This window comes from Moschus berezovskii, chromosome 27, assembly GCF_049115385.1.
Source record: "Moschus berezovskii isolate FMDL1 chromosome 27, NW_MosBer_1.0, whole genome shotgun sequence".
Lineage (NCBI taxonomy): Eukaryota > Metazoa > Chordata > Mammalia > Artiodactyla > Moschidae > Moschus > Moschus berezovskii.
Genome location: NC_142486.1, coordinates 34,783,635 through 34,802,607, shown reverse-complemented (window position 1 = coordinate 34,802,607; position 18,973 = coordinate 34,783,635). Strand labels below are relative to the sequence as shown.

Genomic DNA, 18,973 nt, shown 5'->3' with positions numbered 1-18,973 from the left:
CCTAATTCAGAGCAAGCCTGGCTTCCTGGTGGCTCAGATGATAAAGAATTCACTTACAATGTGGGAGACCCAGGTTCGATCCCCGAGTCAGGAAGATCCCCTCTGGAGAAAGGAATGACTACCCCTCGTCTTCTTGCCTGCAAAATCCCATGGACAGATGAGCCTGACAAGCTACAGTCTTTGGGGTCGCAAAGACTCAGACACAACTGAACGACTAACACACCAGGGCTCTCATTTATCAGCCCACCAACACTGAACCCATTTTAGAGGTAGGTAAGCTGAGGCTCAAAGAGCACACACAGGCTGAGGTCACACGACTCTGAAGTAATAGGAGTGCGATCTAAGCCCAGGTCTGCCTGGCTCTATAGCCAGTATTCTTCCAACTACCCTCTTGCCCAAGATGGGGACTGTTTGTCTGAAGGCAAGCAGGAATCCTGTGGATCAGAGACTATGTTATGACGTTGTGCTGGGATAGAGCCAAGGGTCTGATAGGCCAGGACTGAGACATGATTCTGCCTCAGGCCTTAGGAAGCAGTAGACATGGGAGCCACACAGGACCATTCCTCTGGGGCCAGAGTGTCTGGACCAAGGAATCAAGCTCAGAAATGGGTCCTGTGGGCAGATCGAGGCGTTTCCAGCTTCCAACTTACCACATAGAGAGCCTGGGGCTGATGGTTTGGATGCAGGGGTCAGGGACAAAAGGAACTGAGCCTTCCTCCCCCTGCCCTCCGCTGGCGGCTCCTGAAAGGCAATAAAGATTGGTGGCTAGAGCATGGCGCCTGGCGTCTGAACTGGACTCAAGGCAGCCCAACACTCGTTTCTCTGAGCCTCGATACTTGTGTCTCTTAAAGACGGCACTTGATAATGCGTGTAAAGCATGTGGCACACCACCTGATTCAGGAGAGGCGCAGAGCCGGCAGTCATCAATTTCACCTTCAGCACCGCTGCCATCACCATCACCATCATCACTCTTATCAAGCGTCCACTGTCGCATTTCTATTAACTGCCCGTCTCAGTGGGGGTGGGAAACTCCCCCAAGCAGCTAATGATGTAAAACCGTCTCACTTGTCAAACCATTTTGCCTAAGTGTTGTTTGACTGACAGGATGGGTTATTTTGGGGAGGAAAAAAAAATCATTTGAGCTCTTGAGTGCACCATCCCTGAAAGGTTTCCACGACAACGCACCCCTGGATGTTCCAGGGGGAAGGCAGCCACATCGGGGAAGAGCGAGAGCGAAAATCAAGAGCTGGGGAGGGGTCCCCCCTACTCCGCCTGTTTTTCTGGCTGCGTTTGTACAGCAGGACGCTTTTCACAGATTCTCTCTTTTACAACTCATCAGGACCTTTAGCACTAAGCACTATTACATTTTTCCAGATGAAGAAACTGCAACTCAGAGAGATTAAAACTTGCCCAGTGGGTGCTTTCCTGGTGGTCTGGCCGTTAGGACTCCGAGATTCCACTGCAAGGGACACAGTTCGATCCGTGGTTTGGGAATTAAGATGTGTGTGGCAAAATATATAAATATATATAAATAAATAAATAGTGTTTCCCTGGTAGCTCGATGGTGAAGAATCCCCCTGCCGATGCGGGAGACATAAGTTTATCCCTGATTCAGGAAGATCCCACGTGCCACAGAACAACTAAACCCAACTGAGCCTGTGCTCTAGAGCCCAGAAGCTGCAACGACTGAAGCCCGAGTACCCAGAGCCTGTGTTCCTCCAGAGAAGCCACTGCGGTGAGAAGCCCAAGCCCTGTAACGAGAGAGCAGCCCCTGCTCACCACCACTAGAGAAATGCCCTCATAGCAACGAAGACCCTCATAGCAACGAAGACCCAGCACAGCCAAAAAAGAAAACACACGCACACACGAAAGACTTGCCGTTTGGGGCCAGATAGCTCTTTGTTGCGGCCCATCCTGGGCACTAGGGATACTGAGCAGCATCTCAGGCCTCTTTGCACCAGGTTCCAGCAGCATCTCCCTCCTCCCCTGCTCATGACAATCCAAACCAGCTCCAGACAGAGCCAGGCATCCCAGTTGCTGACCCTGGGCTAGGTTAATAGTCTTTCCGTGCATGTGTAGGGCACACTCCATCGGTAAAGCTCTGTCAGAGGACCTGCCTCCTGGGATCCCATGCGATCATGTGACTTTGAAGTCTTTTAACAGTGAGGATCCTGGGAACTGGGGGTGAGCCCAGTGCCTGAGCCAGCAGACAGACATGGAAAATCAAGGGGAAACTCAACCATCTAACCTCCTTGCTGGGCAGACACATCTTACACTCTTCTTGCTTCTTCTTATGGGCAAGGAAACGGAAGGTCAGGGTTTCCCAGGTGTCTCGGCAGGAAGGAATCCGCCTGCCAATGCCGGAGACATGGGTTCGATCCCTGGGTTGGGAGGATCCCCTTGAGAAGGAAATGGCAACCCACTCCAGTACTCTTGCCTGGAGAATTCCATGGACAGAGGAGCCTGGCAGGCTATACAGTCCATGGGGTCACAAAGAGTCAGACATGACTGAGCAACCAAACAAAAACAACAGCAAAACTGAGAGTCAGAGAGGAGGAACAGCTCCTGGGAGGCCCTGGGCCTGTGAGTGGCAGGGCTGGGTGGGCACCCAGTGAGTGGTCTCCACTGTAGCCTCTAAGGGCTCCAGACCTCAAAGCTCACATTGGTTCACATGGAACCACCCAGCTCCACTTGCTATGCAGTATCACAGATTGGAGGATGGGCTGAGGCAGGCGAGGGTCACAGGCATTCCGCTCAGGACCCAGCGTGGTAGACGTCGGGCCCTTGGTGACACATAGGACCATAGCGTGGGGGGGGTGTGCTGTCACCTGCCCGTGGCTGCAGAGGAGAGTGGAGGATATTTCAACGTTACATGCTGCAACAAAGATCGAAGATCCCTCCTGCCACAACCCAGAGACCCAGTGCAGCCAAATAAATACATATCTTGAAGAAAAAAATAGGTATTAAGGAGTTCCCATCCTGGGTCTCAAAAGACACCTGCTCCTTGGAAGAATAGCTGTGACAACGTAGACAATGTATTAAAAAGCAGAGTCATCACTTTGTTGACAAAGGTCCATCTAGTCAAAGCTATGGTTTTTCCATTCGCCATGTACAGATGTGACAGTTGGATTATAAAGATGTCTGAGCACCGAAGAATTGATTCTTTGAAACTGTGGTGTTGGCGAAGACTCTTGAGAGTCCCTTGGACGGTAAGGAGATCAAACCAGTCCATCCTAAAGGAAATCAACCCTGAATATTCACTGGAAGGACTGATGCTAAAGCTGAAGCTTCAATACTTTGGCCACCTGAAGGGAAGAGCTGACTTATTGGAAAAGATGCTGGGAAAGATTGAAGGGAGGGGAAGGGGGTGACAGAGGATGAGATGGTTGGATGGCATCACCGATTCAATGGACATGAGTTTGAGCACACTCCGGGAGTTGGTGATGGACAGGGAAGCCTGGTGTGCTGCAGCCCATGGGGTCGCAAAGAGTTGGGCATGACTTGGTGACTGAACAACAAATCCTGGGTCTCAGTCAGCCTCTGGAAGACGCCTGGAGCCCCAAGAGGCCCCACGGGAAAATGGTGGGGCTCTGGGAAATGCAAGCAAAGCTAAGGGGAGCAGGGCTTTCTCCACTTGCCAACAGTTTTCTTCACAAGTGTCACAATGAAGCTATTTGAGAACCAGCTTGTGAAGCACCTGGCTCTAAAAATCCTTCTCACAGGCTCCCCGAAGCAGAAACAATGCAGCGCCTCCTGAATGTCCCGGCCAGGCCCTAACCCGCAGTGATGCCCCACAGTAGATGAATGAATGAACCCATGAATGAACACGCCGCCGCCCACTCTGTCTCCCCCAGTTGCCTTAGACCAGGGCTTGGCAAACTTCTCCTGAAAACGCCAGATGGTAGATAGCTTTGGCTTTGCAGGCTGTATGGTCTCTGTCGCAACTGCTCCTTGGCTCTGCCGGGGTAGCACAAAGACAGCCACAGACATCCAGAAGTGGGTGGTGCGGCTATGTTCCAGTAGAACTTTGCGCACAATGAAATGTGAATTTTATGCGATTTTCTTGCGATACAAAATATTTTTCTTTTGATTTTTTTTTCTCCCATTTACAGCGTAAACCCCATTTTATAGGCCAGATTGCAGGTCATGTAAACTGATGGTGGGTTGCATTTGACTTACAATTTTGCTTTTTGTTTTTCATGTTAACTATCTGTTCTTAGCACAAAAGCAATGTGTGTGTGTGTATCTATATATATATAATTAGACATTAGCAACATGCAGATAAAATTACAGTCATCCATGATTTTAACATTCAGAGATAACTACTTCTCCTCGTGGGCATTTATTTTTTTCAGTCTATCGATCTATGTATCATCTATATTGGTGATCTCCAGTATGATAGACAGGAGCTTCCCTGGTGGCTCAGCGGTAAAAGAATCCACCTGCAAAGAGGGAAACATGGGCTCGATCCCTGGGTAGGGAAGATCCCCTGGAGGAGGAAATGGCAACCCACTCCAGTATTCTTGCCTGGGAAATCCCATGGACAGAGGAGCCTGGTGGGCTACGTCCATGGGGTCATGAGAGTTGGACACAATTTAAGGACTAAATCACCACCACCACCAATGTGTGACTATTTAACTTAAAACAAAAGTTAGATAATATTTTAAAATTCCATTTCACAATCAACTAATGACATGTCAAGTGTTCCATACCTACCTGTGGCTGGTGGCTACCATATTGAACAGCACATTTCCACCATCATGGAAAGTCCTATTAGACAGCATTGATTTATCGATATGTTTATCTAGATTTACCAAAAATAGAACGCCAAATAAACCTTTTTTGGCATTATCTTTTACTCACTTAATATTTTGAGTAAACCATTCAATATTCAATACCTATGCTTTATTTAATTCCATACCATTCAATATTCAACATCTATGCTTTATTGGAGGCATCTAATTTAATGCAACAGATGTCCTTTCTGAGTCCCTGTTGTACTCAACTTATAAGTACTTATAAGTTGTTTCTAGATTTTTGCTACAAGAAACAAAATGACAGTAAACCACTTTATCACTAAACTTTAGCATCTTTCACTGTTTTAGGATAAATTCATAGAGGTTTAACTGCTAGGTCAAAGGGTAAGCTTATTTCTCAGATTTTTTGAATAGGAATACTCAGTTTCTTCCCAGAAAAGCTTTGAACATTAATATTCCCTACAGCAATTTATGAAATTGTCCACTTCCTTGAAACCTCCACAAATAATGCTAATTATAATAAGAAAAACGAGGCCATTTTGGTAGATGAAATTTTCCATCTCTTTAACTTGTCTTTCTTTGGCAAACCTTCCTTCCTTCCATATTTACTGACCATTTTATTTCTTTGGACAGTAAAAGGGATTATCTGCATGGCTTGAGTTTTAAGGAAAAATTTATAACCCAGGCCTCATAAAGTTCTGCAAGGTGACAGCATGAACATACCAAAGAGACTGGCAAAGCTCTCAGTTTTAGCAGAACTGTGGTTCAGTGATATTTTCTATCTATTCCTTTGTATTCTTCTTCTTTTTGGCTGCACTGGGTCTTCGTTGCTGCACTCAGGTTTTCTCTAGCTGCAGTGAGTGGGGCTACTCTCTAGCAGTGGTGCACCGGCTTCTCATTGCAGCAGCTTCTCTAATTCTGGAGCACAGGCCCTGGATCTCACAGGCTTCAGTAGTTGGTAGCCCACGGTATTGGTCGCCTCTTGGCATGTGAAATCTTCCCAGAACAGGGATTAAAGCCATGTCCCCTGCACTGGCAGGCAGATTCTTAACCACTGGACCACCAGGGAAGGCCTCCTTTGTACTATTCTTATTTATTGTTTCTTTTGGTCCCTGTAGTCACAGACCACACTGGAGGGCAGGTGGTTTGTTCGGCAGTTTTAGAATGTAGTCATTCACTTTGGCGCGTTCAGTTGCTTTAGTTGAGTCCAACTCTACCACCCCATGGACTGTAGCCCGCCAGGCTCTTTCGTCCATGGGATTATCCAGGCAAGAATACTGGAGTGGGTTGCATGCCCTCTTTCCAGAGGATCTCCCCAACCCAAGGATCAAACCTGAGTCTTCTGTGTCTCCTACATTACAGGAGAATTCTTTACCCACTGAGCCACCTGGGAACCCACGCACACACTATTTTTTTTTGCTTTATATTTATCTTAATTCCCAGGACTGTAGTCCTGCTCACCTATTGGGAGATAGGGCAGCCTGGATTCATGGAAGGCAAGAAGGAAGGACCTCAGGGTTTTGCAAGATGCAAACAAAGGAAATAGTTACCTGATCAGGCTGAGTGGGGAAACCCAAGCTGTATTCTTTCCTGGCATTTTGAATTCTGGAACAGCTATTCATCATGAGCACTTGGTGAGCTCTTGTTGTTCTGATGGGTAGTTTCCTGTGTCTTTGATTTTACCATTGAACGAATGCATCCTCTTTCCAGATACCTTTAGAGAGCTACTGGGCTGGCAGTCATTCACACTTTAGTATTAGCTAGTCTTCATACAGCACTTTAATTTTTGTAAAGGCAGCTTCATCACATCTACCCTCTCACTTGTACTCATGAAGGAGGTGTTATCACTGCTGTCTCCACTTACTGTTGAGGATCAGAGAGGCAGAGTGACCTGTCCGAGAACATGCAGCAGGAGCCATGGACTCCTAGTCCAGTGATCTTTGCACTGTCCCAAGGATGCACTAGCTGGGAGGTGTTAAATGAATGGCAGCTCAGAGAGCTGAGTGCGAGAAGGCCCTCAGCACTTGCACGGAGGGAGGGTGTGCGTGGGCGGGGCGGGGGGCGGTGGATGGAGGGGGACCCTGTGTTCTTTCGCCCTCCCTTTCTTACGGAACCTTGTCTAACTCTGAGTCTAGCTTTCCCAGAGCCCGAGATCCAAGGCCCATGGTGCAGAGGGGGCAGCTACACACGCCCGCAGCCCCTAGTATCCAGAAAAGGGGCAGGGGGCAATTAAGGTCTAGGTTAAACCAGCCTATACAGCTTCCCCCTCGCACACCCCCCCCCCACCCCCCATGTCAGAGACGGGCTCCAGCTGGGGCTTCTCGCCGCCGCGGTCACAACCCCGCTCCTGCATCCCGGCCCTCGCGGTCCCTCCTCCGGGCCCCCGCCTCCTCCGCCCTCGGGAGGCCGGACTCTGCCCCCGGCCCGCCTTCCCCCGCCCACCCGGGGGCGGTGGCCCGTGACGGGCGCGCTCATTGGCGGTGGCGAGCGCGAGGACCGGGACCCGCAGCGCTGATTGGCCAGCGCGGCTCGGCGGAGCCCAGGAGCCCGGCGAGTCGCTGGGGGAAGCCGGGCAGACACCCGGCGCCGCCAGAGCGCAGGGCGCAGATCGCTCAAGTCATAGCCCGGCGAATCGGAGTCCCCACGTTGGAGCAGAGGCCTGGAGGTAAGGACCTGGCGCCGGGTCGCGTGAGGCGAGCCCTTGCGCGCTAGCTGAGATGGAATCCTTCGGCCCTGCCCCCCAGGGAGCAAAAACGGGGCATCTTCTCTTGAGAGACCGAGCCCTCATCTTTCCGAGACGCAGGTCCCTCTCCCCCGAAAAGAGAGAGCCGTCCACCGTCCAGAGAGCAAAATAGTTTCCTTTTTCCTTCGGAAATGGGCCTTTCCTTCCTGGCCCCCCGGCTCTAGAAATAAGATTGCTCTCCCCACATTCCCCCTTGGAATGGAACGTGCTTCCCTCCGCCCCCAAAGTGGGTTCCAGCCGCCCCCGGTTTCTAGGGCCCATCATTTCTTCGGAGACGCATGCCTCTCCCCCGTCCCTAAAAAACTAAGTTTGGATTCTTCTCCCCACCCTCCCTTCTCAGCTCGGAGGTAACGGGGTGCTTCCTCCAGGAGGGAAAAAAGCCCCTCCCTAAAAGAAGGATATCGCTGTCCAGAGACTCTGCATGTAACCCTCAAGTGCAATACAGACCTCCTTGTAACCCCCCCAACTCAGAAACTGGACTCAATTCCCTGTCTCCCCCCACCCAACCCCCTTTCATCCATCAGAGAGAGGTTGATTGCCTGGAACACCTTTACACTTAAGGCATTTGGGAGATTACTCCTCTTTCTCAAGATGTAAGAGGAGGGGTTTTCGCATGCAGAAACAGGGCAAGGGTCCGGTCACCCGTCTGGACCAAGCCACACACCTCACCCCACCCCTCTAACCCTTTTGCACAAATCCCATCCCATTAACCACCCCCGTACCCTGTTCCATCCCTCCCACCTCTCTACTCCACCTAATCCCATCCTCTCCTTTCCTCTCTCCTCTTATTGCCAGAGATAAGAGCAGAGGTTGAGGTTTAGTAAGAAGGTTTAGAAGACTGAAACCCATAGAGCTGAGCTCCTCAGCCTAGATATCATTCCTGGAGCCTTCAAATTGCCAGCAGAGATGGCCTCTGAAGCAGCAGGACCAGTGAGGACCCCACACACACACACACACACACACAAAGGACTGTGTTCCAAGTATCCTCCCCTGAGACAGACCAACCCCTCTCCTGGAGAAGAGGGTGTCCATGCAGAGAGAAGGGCCCCCATTTGCCTCCTGGGGCTCCCCCTTCCTACCTCCTGTGGGCATTGCCCAGTGGAATTCCCTAGGCCCTTAGCCAAGAGAGATGCTGCAGGAAACATCCATCGGACTGGCTTCGATGAAGCTGGACTGAGGGACAGGTTGGTGGTGACCTGACCGGGGCAGGGAACCGCTTTGATCCAGCTGGTCAGAGTATGGGGTGGCGACAGAGGAGAAAAAGCAAGGAGCTTTGCTTTGGAGCTGCAGCTGTGCGGTAGAGAAAGGAGAAGTATGTGTCCCAGACACCCAAAGAGGTCAGCCCCAAAAGAGAGAAATGGTGCTCCTTGGAGCCCTTATATCTCCCAGGGACTCAAGACCAAAGATCTTGCTCCTTTATTTGACAGTTGAGCAAGCAGAGGCACCAAGACGGGAAGAGACTTGCTCAAGGTCACCCAGCCAGTGGGTGACAAAGCTGGTCACAGCCCCTCTGGGACTCGTGGCCGGCAGGGTCCGGAATACTACTGCCCATCCTCACATTTAGAACCTAGGTGGTTGGGCACCAGGCTCCCCACTTGTCAGAGGTGGTGCAGAGGCTCTGCCAATGTCACGCAGCTAGGAGGGGACACAGCTGGAACTCAGTGCCGTCCCCCAGCAGGCCACTGTATAGAATCCATTCCCGGGCCCCTGCACTTCCCTGCTCAGCCCGTGGCATCTTTTTATTGAGCCAACTGCCAAATCTAGGCTTGCCAGAATCCAGATGGACTCAGGACGGCAAATGAGATCAGTTGTATTAGTCTGGAGCCGATGCTGCTGCCAGAGTATCTGTTGCAGGCGAGGCTTGCTCCAGGCTCTTTGGACAGCACACCCCCACCCCCACTCCCACCCCTGCAATGGAAATCACAGCCTCTCCCTCCAGGGCCCCCTCCCTCTCCATCCCTGCCTTTTCCCTATGACCCCAAGTTCTCTGCTGCCATCTCCCATCCTAGCTCAGAGCCTGCTTCTTTTCCTGAGGCATTGAACCCTCACGGAGCAGCAGCAATCGGGTCCCTACAGATGGGAGAGTCTTGAGGTGGGGACTCCCCCCTGCCTCCAGCTGAGGGCTTTACAGTGCTCCAAGTTGAAGCAGGGATCCAAGTTCAAGGTGCCAAGGTGAAAGTTCACAGTATGAGGGAGAAGCGAAGTGCAATGGGGGTTGAAGGATCCATCTCTGGCCCCTCTATTCAGGGTCAGAGCCCAGATTTGCTACTTAGTATGTGTCTTGGTGGAATTAACCTCTCTGCAACTAATTCCCTTAGTGTCCTTTTTAGGGTAAAATAAAATGAGTTCGTCTTGGTAAAGTACATAGCATATGGCAAGTGAGGGAAAGCAGTGATTATGACAAGTCATAAAACTTCCAAACCTGGGTAGGGAGCTTATACTTTTAGGTAAGACTTATGACTCACAATGTAGATCATCTGTCAGGCAGCAAACAGTCAGCTCTTGCTTGGAGACTAGGATGGTGTCTTCCCAGAGAGATTGTACAGGAATGTGGAATGCACCCCAGACCCTAGAGTCAGATGGAGCCAGGGATCTATTTCCGTTACCGCTGGCTGGGCAACCTTGGGCAGGTCATCCGCCTCTCTGAGCCTCAGTTTCCTCGCCTGAATTGGGCGTGTTGGTGGGGGGAGGGGCTAGGCATCAGATAAGAGATAGGTGTAGAGCAGGTTTTGCTTTTTTTTAATCAACAGTGTTGCCATTTGGGGCCGGATCATTCTGTGTTGCGAGGGTGGGGGGCTGCCCCGTGCATTGTAGGGTGTGGAGCGGCATCCTTACCCTCTACCCATTAAAGCCAGTCGCAACTGCTTCTAGTGATGATAACTAAAACCATCTCCAAGCATGTCCTCTGAGGGGCAAAATCCCCCTCCCCACATTGAGAACTGCTGGTCTAATGTAGATTCTCCACTCATAGTGAATGATTGACGTTAGGAGAGCATCCTTCTTACCCAGGCTCCTCGTTCTGCTTTGTGCATCATAGAGGTGGTATGTCAACTGCTGAACCTCCCAATGTTGAGGGTAGTATTAACCCCTCACATTTCAACATGAAAATCCAAAGCACCTCCATTTGTGTTAGTGTAGGTTTTCCATTTTAGAGGTGAGCAAACTGAGGCCCACGGAAGTTAAAGGACTCTGCTTTACCCCCATCCCTGCTAGAAGTCAAAGCAACTGTCCCTGCTGGAAGTCAAAGACCGTTTTAGAAATAACCTAGTTCTGGAGGCTTCTCAGTTCCTTTAGCAACCTCAGAATTTTAACTGCATGCTCTGGGGCCCAGCCATCCCATGGCCAAGAAAGAATCTCCTGTAGAAATGGTAGGCCAATGCAGGAATGTTCACCCAAGGGCTTGGCAATCCAAGATGGGAAGGGGTTCTATCATGTGGGAAAATGAGCCGTCTTTTTAGGAGAGTTGGGTGGAACTATGTTCCTGACCTGGAGAGATCTCGAAGACATCATTTAGTGAAAATGATAAAGTCACAGGATCGATATGTAGGTATTTTAGTAAGTATATGTACATACATATAGGGAAGCAAGAAACATAAAAGGGGCCTCTGTGTGTGTGTGTGTGTGTGTCTATCCGTGGGGGAGGAAGAGGAAACAGGATCCTTTAGCCAGCTTACTGTGCATTAAAGGCAAGCCAGGCACAGCCCCCAGAGGTTGAGACTTGCTCAGAGTCCTTTAGCCACAAAGATGGCAAGGGATGACTGCATCCTGAGTTCTGCACACCGGGCTGGGGCTCTTTCAGCTGCCTGGCCCCCAGGAAATAGAGGCAGGCAGGGTCTGAGGACTGGACATTCCTGCACACCCAGTCCCTCTTTCCTGGGAAGTGGTCATGCCAGAAGCTGCCAGTGACTGAAACTCAGGCCTTTGAGCTTCCTAAGAGTTCTGGGGCCAGGAGACAGAGATCTGAGGCCTAATGTCCACAGGCTGAGCCTCCTCCCTGCCCACAGGGGATTCTTGTCACCAGCATCCTGGTGGGGCCTGAGGTCACACTGATCAGAGCTGAACTAGGCTTCTACCAGCATGAGGGGGGCTTCCCTGGTGGCTCAGATGGTAAAGAATCCGCCTGCAATGTGAGAGACCTGGGTTCAGTCCCTGGGTGGGGAAGATCCCCCGGAGAAGGGAGTGGTTACCCACTCCAGTATTCTTGCCTGGAGAATTCCAGGGACAGAGGAGCCTGGCGGGCTACACTCTATAGGATCATAAGGAGTCAGACACGACTGAGCCACTAACACTTTCACTTCACTTTTTTCCTCGCAGCATGACCGCCTAGGCCACGGCCATTTTGTTTGTTAGCGTCACATTTTTCCCATCTTTAGAAAGGCAATGGTAGTTGAAAGAAAGGAAAGAAGGAAGGAATAAAGAAACGAAAGAAAAAGGAAGAAAGGGAGAAAGAGGGGGGAAAGATAGACGGAGGTGCATGGCAGAACGCAGCTCTGGGCTACTGTGAGGACTGGCTGGAGCCCTTGCCCAAACCCCTGGTGCTCCCTCTCCAGTAGTGTGAGCCCTGCTCTCCCTGTCTCTCTCCTTGCCTGCCCTCCTTGCCAGGAAGCTGGGGACAAAACCATTATGGGTGACAGCTGGGGAGCCTGAGGCCTTCCAGAACGCCCGGCTGGCTGAATCACCACCCGCTCCCCACTGCATCCCTGCAGAAGGTCCAGGAGGTGGTTCTGAGCCGGGTGTGTCCTCCTTTGTCTCCCCCATGTCTGACAAGCCCCGCTTTCCTAGCGGCACCAGGCATTTTAAACTGTCTTAGCCATCCCAGGAATGGCATCGCCTGATACAGCCTCTAATCACACATTCTGTCTGTGTTGGGGTCGACTTCCCAAGGGCAAATTGCCCTCTGCCTTCAAAAACTGTCTCTCTGACCTTTCCCGCCTCCTGCCTCCCCCCAGCGAGGATCCGTTTATCCTCAGAACGGAGCGCTTAAACCTCCGAGGCTTCCTTGGGTCTGTGACTGTTGGCTGGGTTTCCTCCCCATCTGTATCCCTGGGGAGTTGACATACCTTCGAGCCTCTTTCACTTCCATCCTGAATGCAGAGCACCGTTTCTGGCACACAGTAGAGACTGGATGAGCATTTACTGCACAGTGTGTGCAAGAGAGTGCTTGTGTGCTTATTTTCTTCGTGTCCAGCTCTTTGCACCCCCAGGGACTGTAGCCCACCAGGCTCCCCTGTCCATGGGATTCTCCAGGCAAGAATACTGGAGTGGGTTGCCATTTCCTTCTCCAGGGGGCCTTCCCGACCCAGGGTTTAAGCCAGCGTCTCTTGCATCTCCCCCATTGGCAGGTAAATTCTTTATCACTGCGCCACCTGGGAAGCCCCAGGTGATTAAAAAAATGCATATGGGATCTTAGTTCCCTAACCAGGGATCAAACGCATGTCTCCTGAATTAGGAATGGAGAATCTTAACCATTTAATAATTTTAAAAGGTACAATTCAGTGACATTAAGTACTTTCACAATGTCGTGACCGTCACCTCTCTCTACTTCCAGAACTCTTTTATCATACCGAAAGGAAACCTTGTCCCCATGAAGCAGTCACCCTCCCTTCCCCCAGCCCCTGCCAACCATTCATCTGCTTTCTGATTCGATAGATTTGCCTGGTCTGACTATTTCATATAAATGGCATCATCCAACATGTGGTGTATTGGTCTGACTTCTCTGCGGTAGCATGTATCAGTACTTTGCTCCTTTTCATGGCTAAATAATATTCTATCACATGACTTATACGCCAGTTGGTTTATCCATCTGTCAGTTGAGGGACATTTGGGTTTCCGACAGCTGTGAATGATGCAGCTGTGGACATGTATGTACAAATTGCAGCTTGAAGATCTGCTTTCCATTCTTTGGGGAGTAGACACTGCTGGGTCCCATGGTAGCTCTTTGCTTAACCTTTTGAGGAACCACCATGCCTGACTCCACCAATTTACAAGCCCACCAACAATGTGTGAGGGTTCCAATTTTTTCCACTTGTTATTTTCCGATTACTAGTATTAAAATATATTACCTTATTCTAGTGGATATGAAGCAGTATCTGACTGTGGGGGGGTGTTAATCTTTTTTTCTTTTTCTCACTGTGGTTTTGATTTACGTTTCCCTGGTGGCTCAGATAGTAAAGCGTCTGTCTACAATGCGGGAGACCCGGGTTCGATCCCTGGGTTGGGAAGATCTCCTGGAGAAGGAAATGGCAACCCACTCCAGTACTCTTGCCTGGAGAATCCCACGGACGGAGGAGCCTGGTAGGCTACAGTCCATGGGGTCGCAAAGAGTCGGACACGACTGAGCAACTTAAGCTAAGCTAAGCTAAGCTAATGATAGTATATTAAAAAGCAGAGACATTACTTTGCCAACAAAGGTCTGTCTAGTCAAGGCTATGGTTTTTCCAGTGGTCATGTATGGATGTGAGAGTTGGACTGTGAAGAAAGCTGATCGCCGAAGAATTGATGCTTTTGAACTGTGGTGCTGGAGAAGACTCTTGAGAGTCCCTTGGACTGCAAGGAGATCCAACCAGTCCATTCTAAGGGAGATCAATCCTGGGTGTTCATTGGAAGGACTGATGCTAAAGCTGAAGCTCCAATACTTTGGCCACCTCATGAGATGAGCTGACTCACTGGAAAAGACTCTGATGCTAGGAAGGATTGGGGGCGGCAGGAGAAGGGGACGACAGAGGATGAGATGGCTGGATGGCATCACCGACTCGATGGACATGAGTTTGAGTGAACTCCGGGAGTTGGTGATGGACAGGGAGGCCTGGCGTGCTGTGATTCATGGGGTCACAAAGAGTTGGACACAACTGAGCGAGTGACTGAACTGAACTGAATGATCAGTGATGTTGAACATCTTTTCATGTGCTAATTGACCTTTTTTGTATCTTCTTTGGGGAAAGGTCCATTTAAGTCCTTTGCCCATTTTTGAATTAGGATATTTGTCTTTTTGTTGTTCTTGTAAGAATTCTTTATATACCTTAGTATATCTTGGTCTTGCTATTTCCTCTTGCATTTAAACATTTGCGTAGCTCCTGGGGGTCAGGCCCTGTCTTGTGACTTTGGGATGTCAAAGTGACTACAGTACAGTTCCTGCCCTCAAGGGGTTCCTAGTTTAGAGCAAAGTTTCTTTTTCTTTTTTTTTTTGCCACACTTTGCAACTTTCAGAATCTTAGTTCCCCAACCAGAAGTTGAACCCAGGTTCCAGCATTGAAAACACCAAGTCCTAACAACTCAACCACCAGGGAATTCCCAGAACAAAGTTTTTTTACAGCACTATTGCCACGGCTGGGGCGGGGTGCCCTGTGTACTATGGGATCTTCAGCAGCATTTCTGGGTTGCACACTTACCTCCAAGTTGTGACAAGCGATAATGTCCCCAGACATTGCTAGATATCCCCTGGCTGAGAATCACTGGTTTAGAAGCTTAGACAGGCATGTCTGTCTACAACTTCTTGTGCCTAACAAGATGCCTAGTGGGTATTCACAACTTCTCTGGTGGATGTTGGATGGGTGGGTGGATGGATAGATAGATGAAATAATGAATGCAATTTACAGGGTCTGGACACGTACCTGAAACCGACTATGTGAAACAAAACACTGTTCTTGCAACTGGAATATTCTACCCCTTTCTGCCCAGCACAGTGGTTCTCAGACTTGCACATCAGAATCCCCTGGAGGATGTGTTAAAACAGAGATCAACAGGTGCCACCATCAGAATTATCACTTTGTTGAGTCACTGGCCTGGCAGAATGCTCCCAACCTTGTTTCCATGTCCCTTGGGAACCCTGCACCCAACTACCCCTGCTCGCCAACCTGTCCATCCTCGGAGTCTCATAGTCTTAACTGTCAGCCTCTCCCACCTGGGCACTAACATTTATTGCTTTGAACGATCAGCAACCAGGGCTTCCCCAGTGGCTCAGAGGTAAAGAATCTGCCTGCAATGCACGAGATACAGGAGACGTGGGTTCGATCTCTGGGTCAGGAAGATTCCCTGCAGGAGAGAATGGCAACCCATGCCAGTAATCTTGCAGGGAAAACCCCATGGATAAAGGAGCCTGGCAGGGTACGGTCCGTGGAGTCACAAAGAGTCGGACACGACTGAAGTGACTGAGCACACATCAGCCATGTACTGGTTATCTGTCTTTCAGCCACTGCTCGGAGAATTCCTGCAAAACTGGGACCCACTGTGTCCTGGCATCTTGTTACTTGAAGTGTGGTTCAGTGCCCAGTGGCATGACATCGCTGGGCAACTGGGGGGAGATTGCAGGCGCTTGGGCCCCGCCCAGCCTCCTACAAAATTCAGTCTGCGATTTAACACTATCCTGGTGGGACGAGGGGGGTCATGTGTACCTTCAGATAGTTTGGGAAGCCTGTCCTTGGCCATTTCTGTAACCTCACAACTCAGAGCTAACCCCTGTCGCTTCGCTGATGTGTTCTCTTGACAGCATCTGTTATACTGTAAATGGTGCCTGAGCCGGAACATCATTAGGGTGTTACTGGCCATCCGTATCTCTGCCTGATGTATTTTATCTCTTGGAATGCCTGAACTGACCTTGCTTCACCCATTGGAAAGCCAGAGGGGCAGCGTCTTGCTCAAGGTCACGCGATGACCATAAACAGAACAGAGAGATGGCCATCCGCTCCCTAGAAGGGAGCAGTTGAAACGCCACGGTGGCGACACATGAAAATACAGGGTGGGAGGGTAGCAATCGGAGGCCACTGGGTGCTCTTCACATGTGGAGAGCTGGGAGGTGACTTAAAAGTGGGCCAAGAACAGGAGCTGAGATGGTATTTTTATTAATTCTTTTGTTTTTGGCTGTGCTGGGTCTACGTTGCTGTGCGGGTTCCCTCTAGCTGCGCTGCGCGGGCGTTTCTGCGGTGGCTTCTCTTGTTGCAGAGCACAGGCTCCAGGGAGCATGTGGGCTCAGGACTTGTGGCTCTGAGACTGGGCTCACAGGCTCAGGGGCTGTGGCTCACGGGCTTAGTTGCCCTGTGGCATGCGGAGTCCTACTGGACCAGGGATCTAACCCATGTCCCCTGCATTGGCAGACAGGTTCTTAACCACTGGACCACCAGGGAAGTCCTGAAATGATATTTTTTTTCACTTATGCAGCCAGAGTTTGTTGAGGACTTTGTAGATGTCAGGCATTGGCATCCCGTGTATGGTATTAAGGAAAACAAGGTCTCCCTCTTAGTGGCTCTGTCTAGGTGGGCAGTCTAGCAATTTGCATTCATTCATTCCTGAGTGAGTGTGCCTGTTTGTTGTACAACTCCCACTTGTCTTATACACTAATGGTAGTGGGGGTGTGTGTGTGCAAGGTACGAAGCGACAAACACCCAGCTTCCACACCAGAGGATCTTCTAGGCTGCTGTCAGGATGTGCTGTGTGCACTAAGTTGCTTCAGTCGTGTCCGACTCTTTGCGACGCTATGGACCATAGGCCGCCAGGCCCCTCTGTCCATGGGATTCTCCAGGCAAGAATACTGGAGTAGGTTGCCATTCCCTTCTTCAGGGGATCTTCCCAACCCAGGGATTGAACCAGAGCCTCTTATGTCTCCTGCATTGGCAGACTGGTTCTTTCCCACAAGTGCCACCTGGGAAGCCCAGCTGTCAGGGAATAGGCCCATAAACAACCAGTCAGAGAGAAGAGTACCAGGCAGGTCGGGAGTACATAGAGAGAGGAGCTCAGAGACGGAAGAGGTTCTCTGTCTCTGTACCTGGGCATGCTGGGAAAGAAATTTCTGGAGGAAAAGGCAGAAAAGACAGGAAAGATATTCTCAACAAATAGGACATGATCAGGGCTCATAGACTTCATGGAAAACTCTTAAAAGAAAATCTTCAGGAAAAAATAAAGGGGGAGGGGTAATAAAACCATGACTCCCTTACAGATGCAAAGATGAACACTTAATGATTCTGTAAAGCTCATCCAATGAAAGAACCAAGCAGATGTTGGAAGAGGTTCAAAGGAAAAGTCAAAGCACAGTTGTCTATGGAGTAAGGGAATGGTGAAATGCATTGCAAATGGAGGCAAAAAAAATGACTGGACAAAATAGAATTGGCTCCTCTATGAGATTCCTGGGCTTCCCAGGTGACTCACTGGTAAAGAATCTGCCTGCCAATGCAAGAGACATGGGTTCGACCCCTGGGTTGGGAAGATTCCCCTGGAGGAGGAAATGGCAACCCATTCCAATATTCTTGCCTGGAAAATCCCATGGACAGAAGAGGCTGGCAGGCTACAGTCCATGGGGTCGCAAAGAGTTGGACACGTCTGAACAGGCACACACACATCAGATTCTTACAACTTAGAAAGAGTTGAAAAAAAAAATAGCTGAAGATAATGTAATGAACAAGGCCAGAATCAGATATCTTAGAAGTTTGTGTGGTATGTAAACAATGCATAGTTTTCCATTGAGATGCCTTTTTTAATACAAAACCAATGTGCAGAGGATGGGGGAGGTGTTTGGCAGAGGCTCCCCAGGGTGGATGGCTAAGAAAAGGGAAGCTATGAGAAGGCCAGAGCATAAACAGCCTGGTGACCCTTGATGCTGAGTTTAGACTTGACCCAGAGACCCCTGGGGAACCTGGAAGGGTTTTAAGTAAGGAGGTGACCTGATTTGATTAGCACTTGAGAAATACTCTTCGGGAAGCTTCAAGGAGAGTGGACTGACTGTAGGAGGAGTCTGTTTGTTAGAAGATGAGATGGTGGGGGCTTCACGTAGAGCAGGGCTCAGCAGATTTTTTTTTAAAGGGCAGATAGTAAATATTTGAGGCTTTGTGGGCCACGCAGCTATAGGCGCAACCACTGGACTGTACTGAGAAATGTAAATGAATGGATGTGTTTGTATGCTAATAAAACTTTATGTACACAAACAGGCTGGGGGGGGCGGATGTCTCCCACCTCCCAACCAGTCTGTCAATCCTTGACCTAGAGCAGTGAGAGCTGTCCATGGTCTTGACAGGCCTCCTGTATCCCTTTCTCTAGATGTTTAGAATCTACCGGCAGCTATTGGTCAGGCTTCCCTGATGGCTCAGCAGCTATTAGTGGGAGCCCAGGGACACAAGTCCCCTGACTTTGCATGTGGGTTCCCTGAGGGAATCAGACAATCCCGGGGGCAGATCCCTGGCCTTTCTGCAAAAGCTTTCAGGACCTCGAAGCTCCTTCACGGCAAGACTGGCTGAACAGCCTCTTAAAGCAGCCAAAAGAGCAAGCCACCACCACCTCAGCAGGGCCATTCCCATGCGAGATCAGAGCCTGCCTGCCTTCTCCTTGCCCAGAGCTGTAAATAGCTCTCTGCTGGCTTTGCAAGCCGAGCGCCGTTCTGGGGACCGGCTGGAAATGAGCACACCGAGGAGCATTTGTGCAAATTGCTGCCTGCTTGCAGATTTGCATGGCTGGCATTCTGCCCCAGCCCTAAGTGCATAGTCCTCCCAGG

General features: G+C 50.1%; 1 protein-coding gene across 1 annotated transcript in view; it reads left to right on the top strand.

Moving 5' to 3' along the window:
- Nucleotides 1-7,297: 7,297 nt before the first annotated feature.
- ABAT (4-aminobutyrate aminotransferase) overlaps nucleotides 7,298-18,973 on the top strand; it is a 91,704-nt gene continuing 80,028 nt past the window's right edge. Inside the window, exon 1 of the mRNA XM_055409453.2 lies at nucleotides 7,298-7,422. The gene's annotated coding sequence lies outside the window, so the exon portion shown is untranslated. The remainder of the gene's footprint in view (nucleotides 7,423-18,973) is intronic.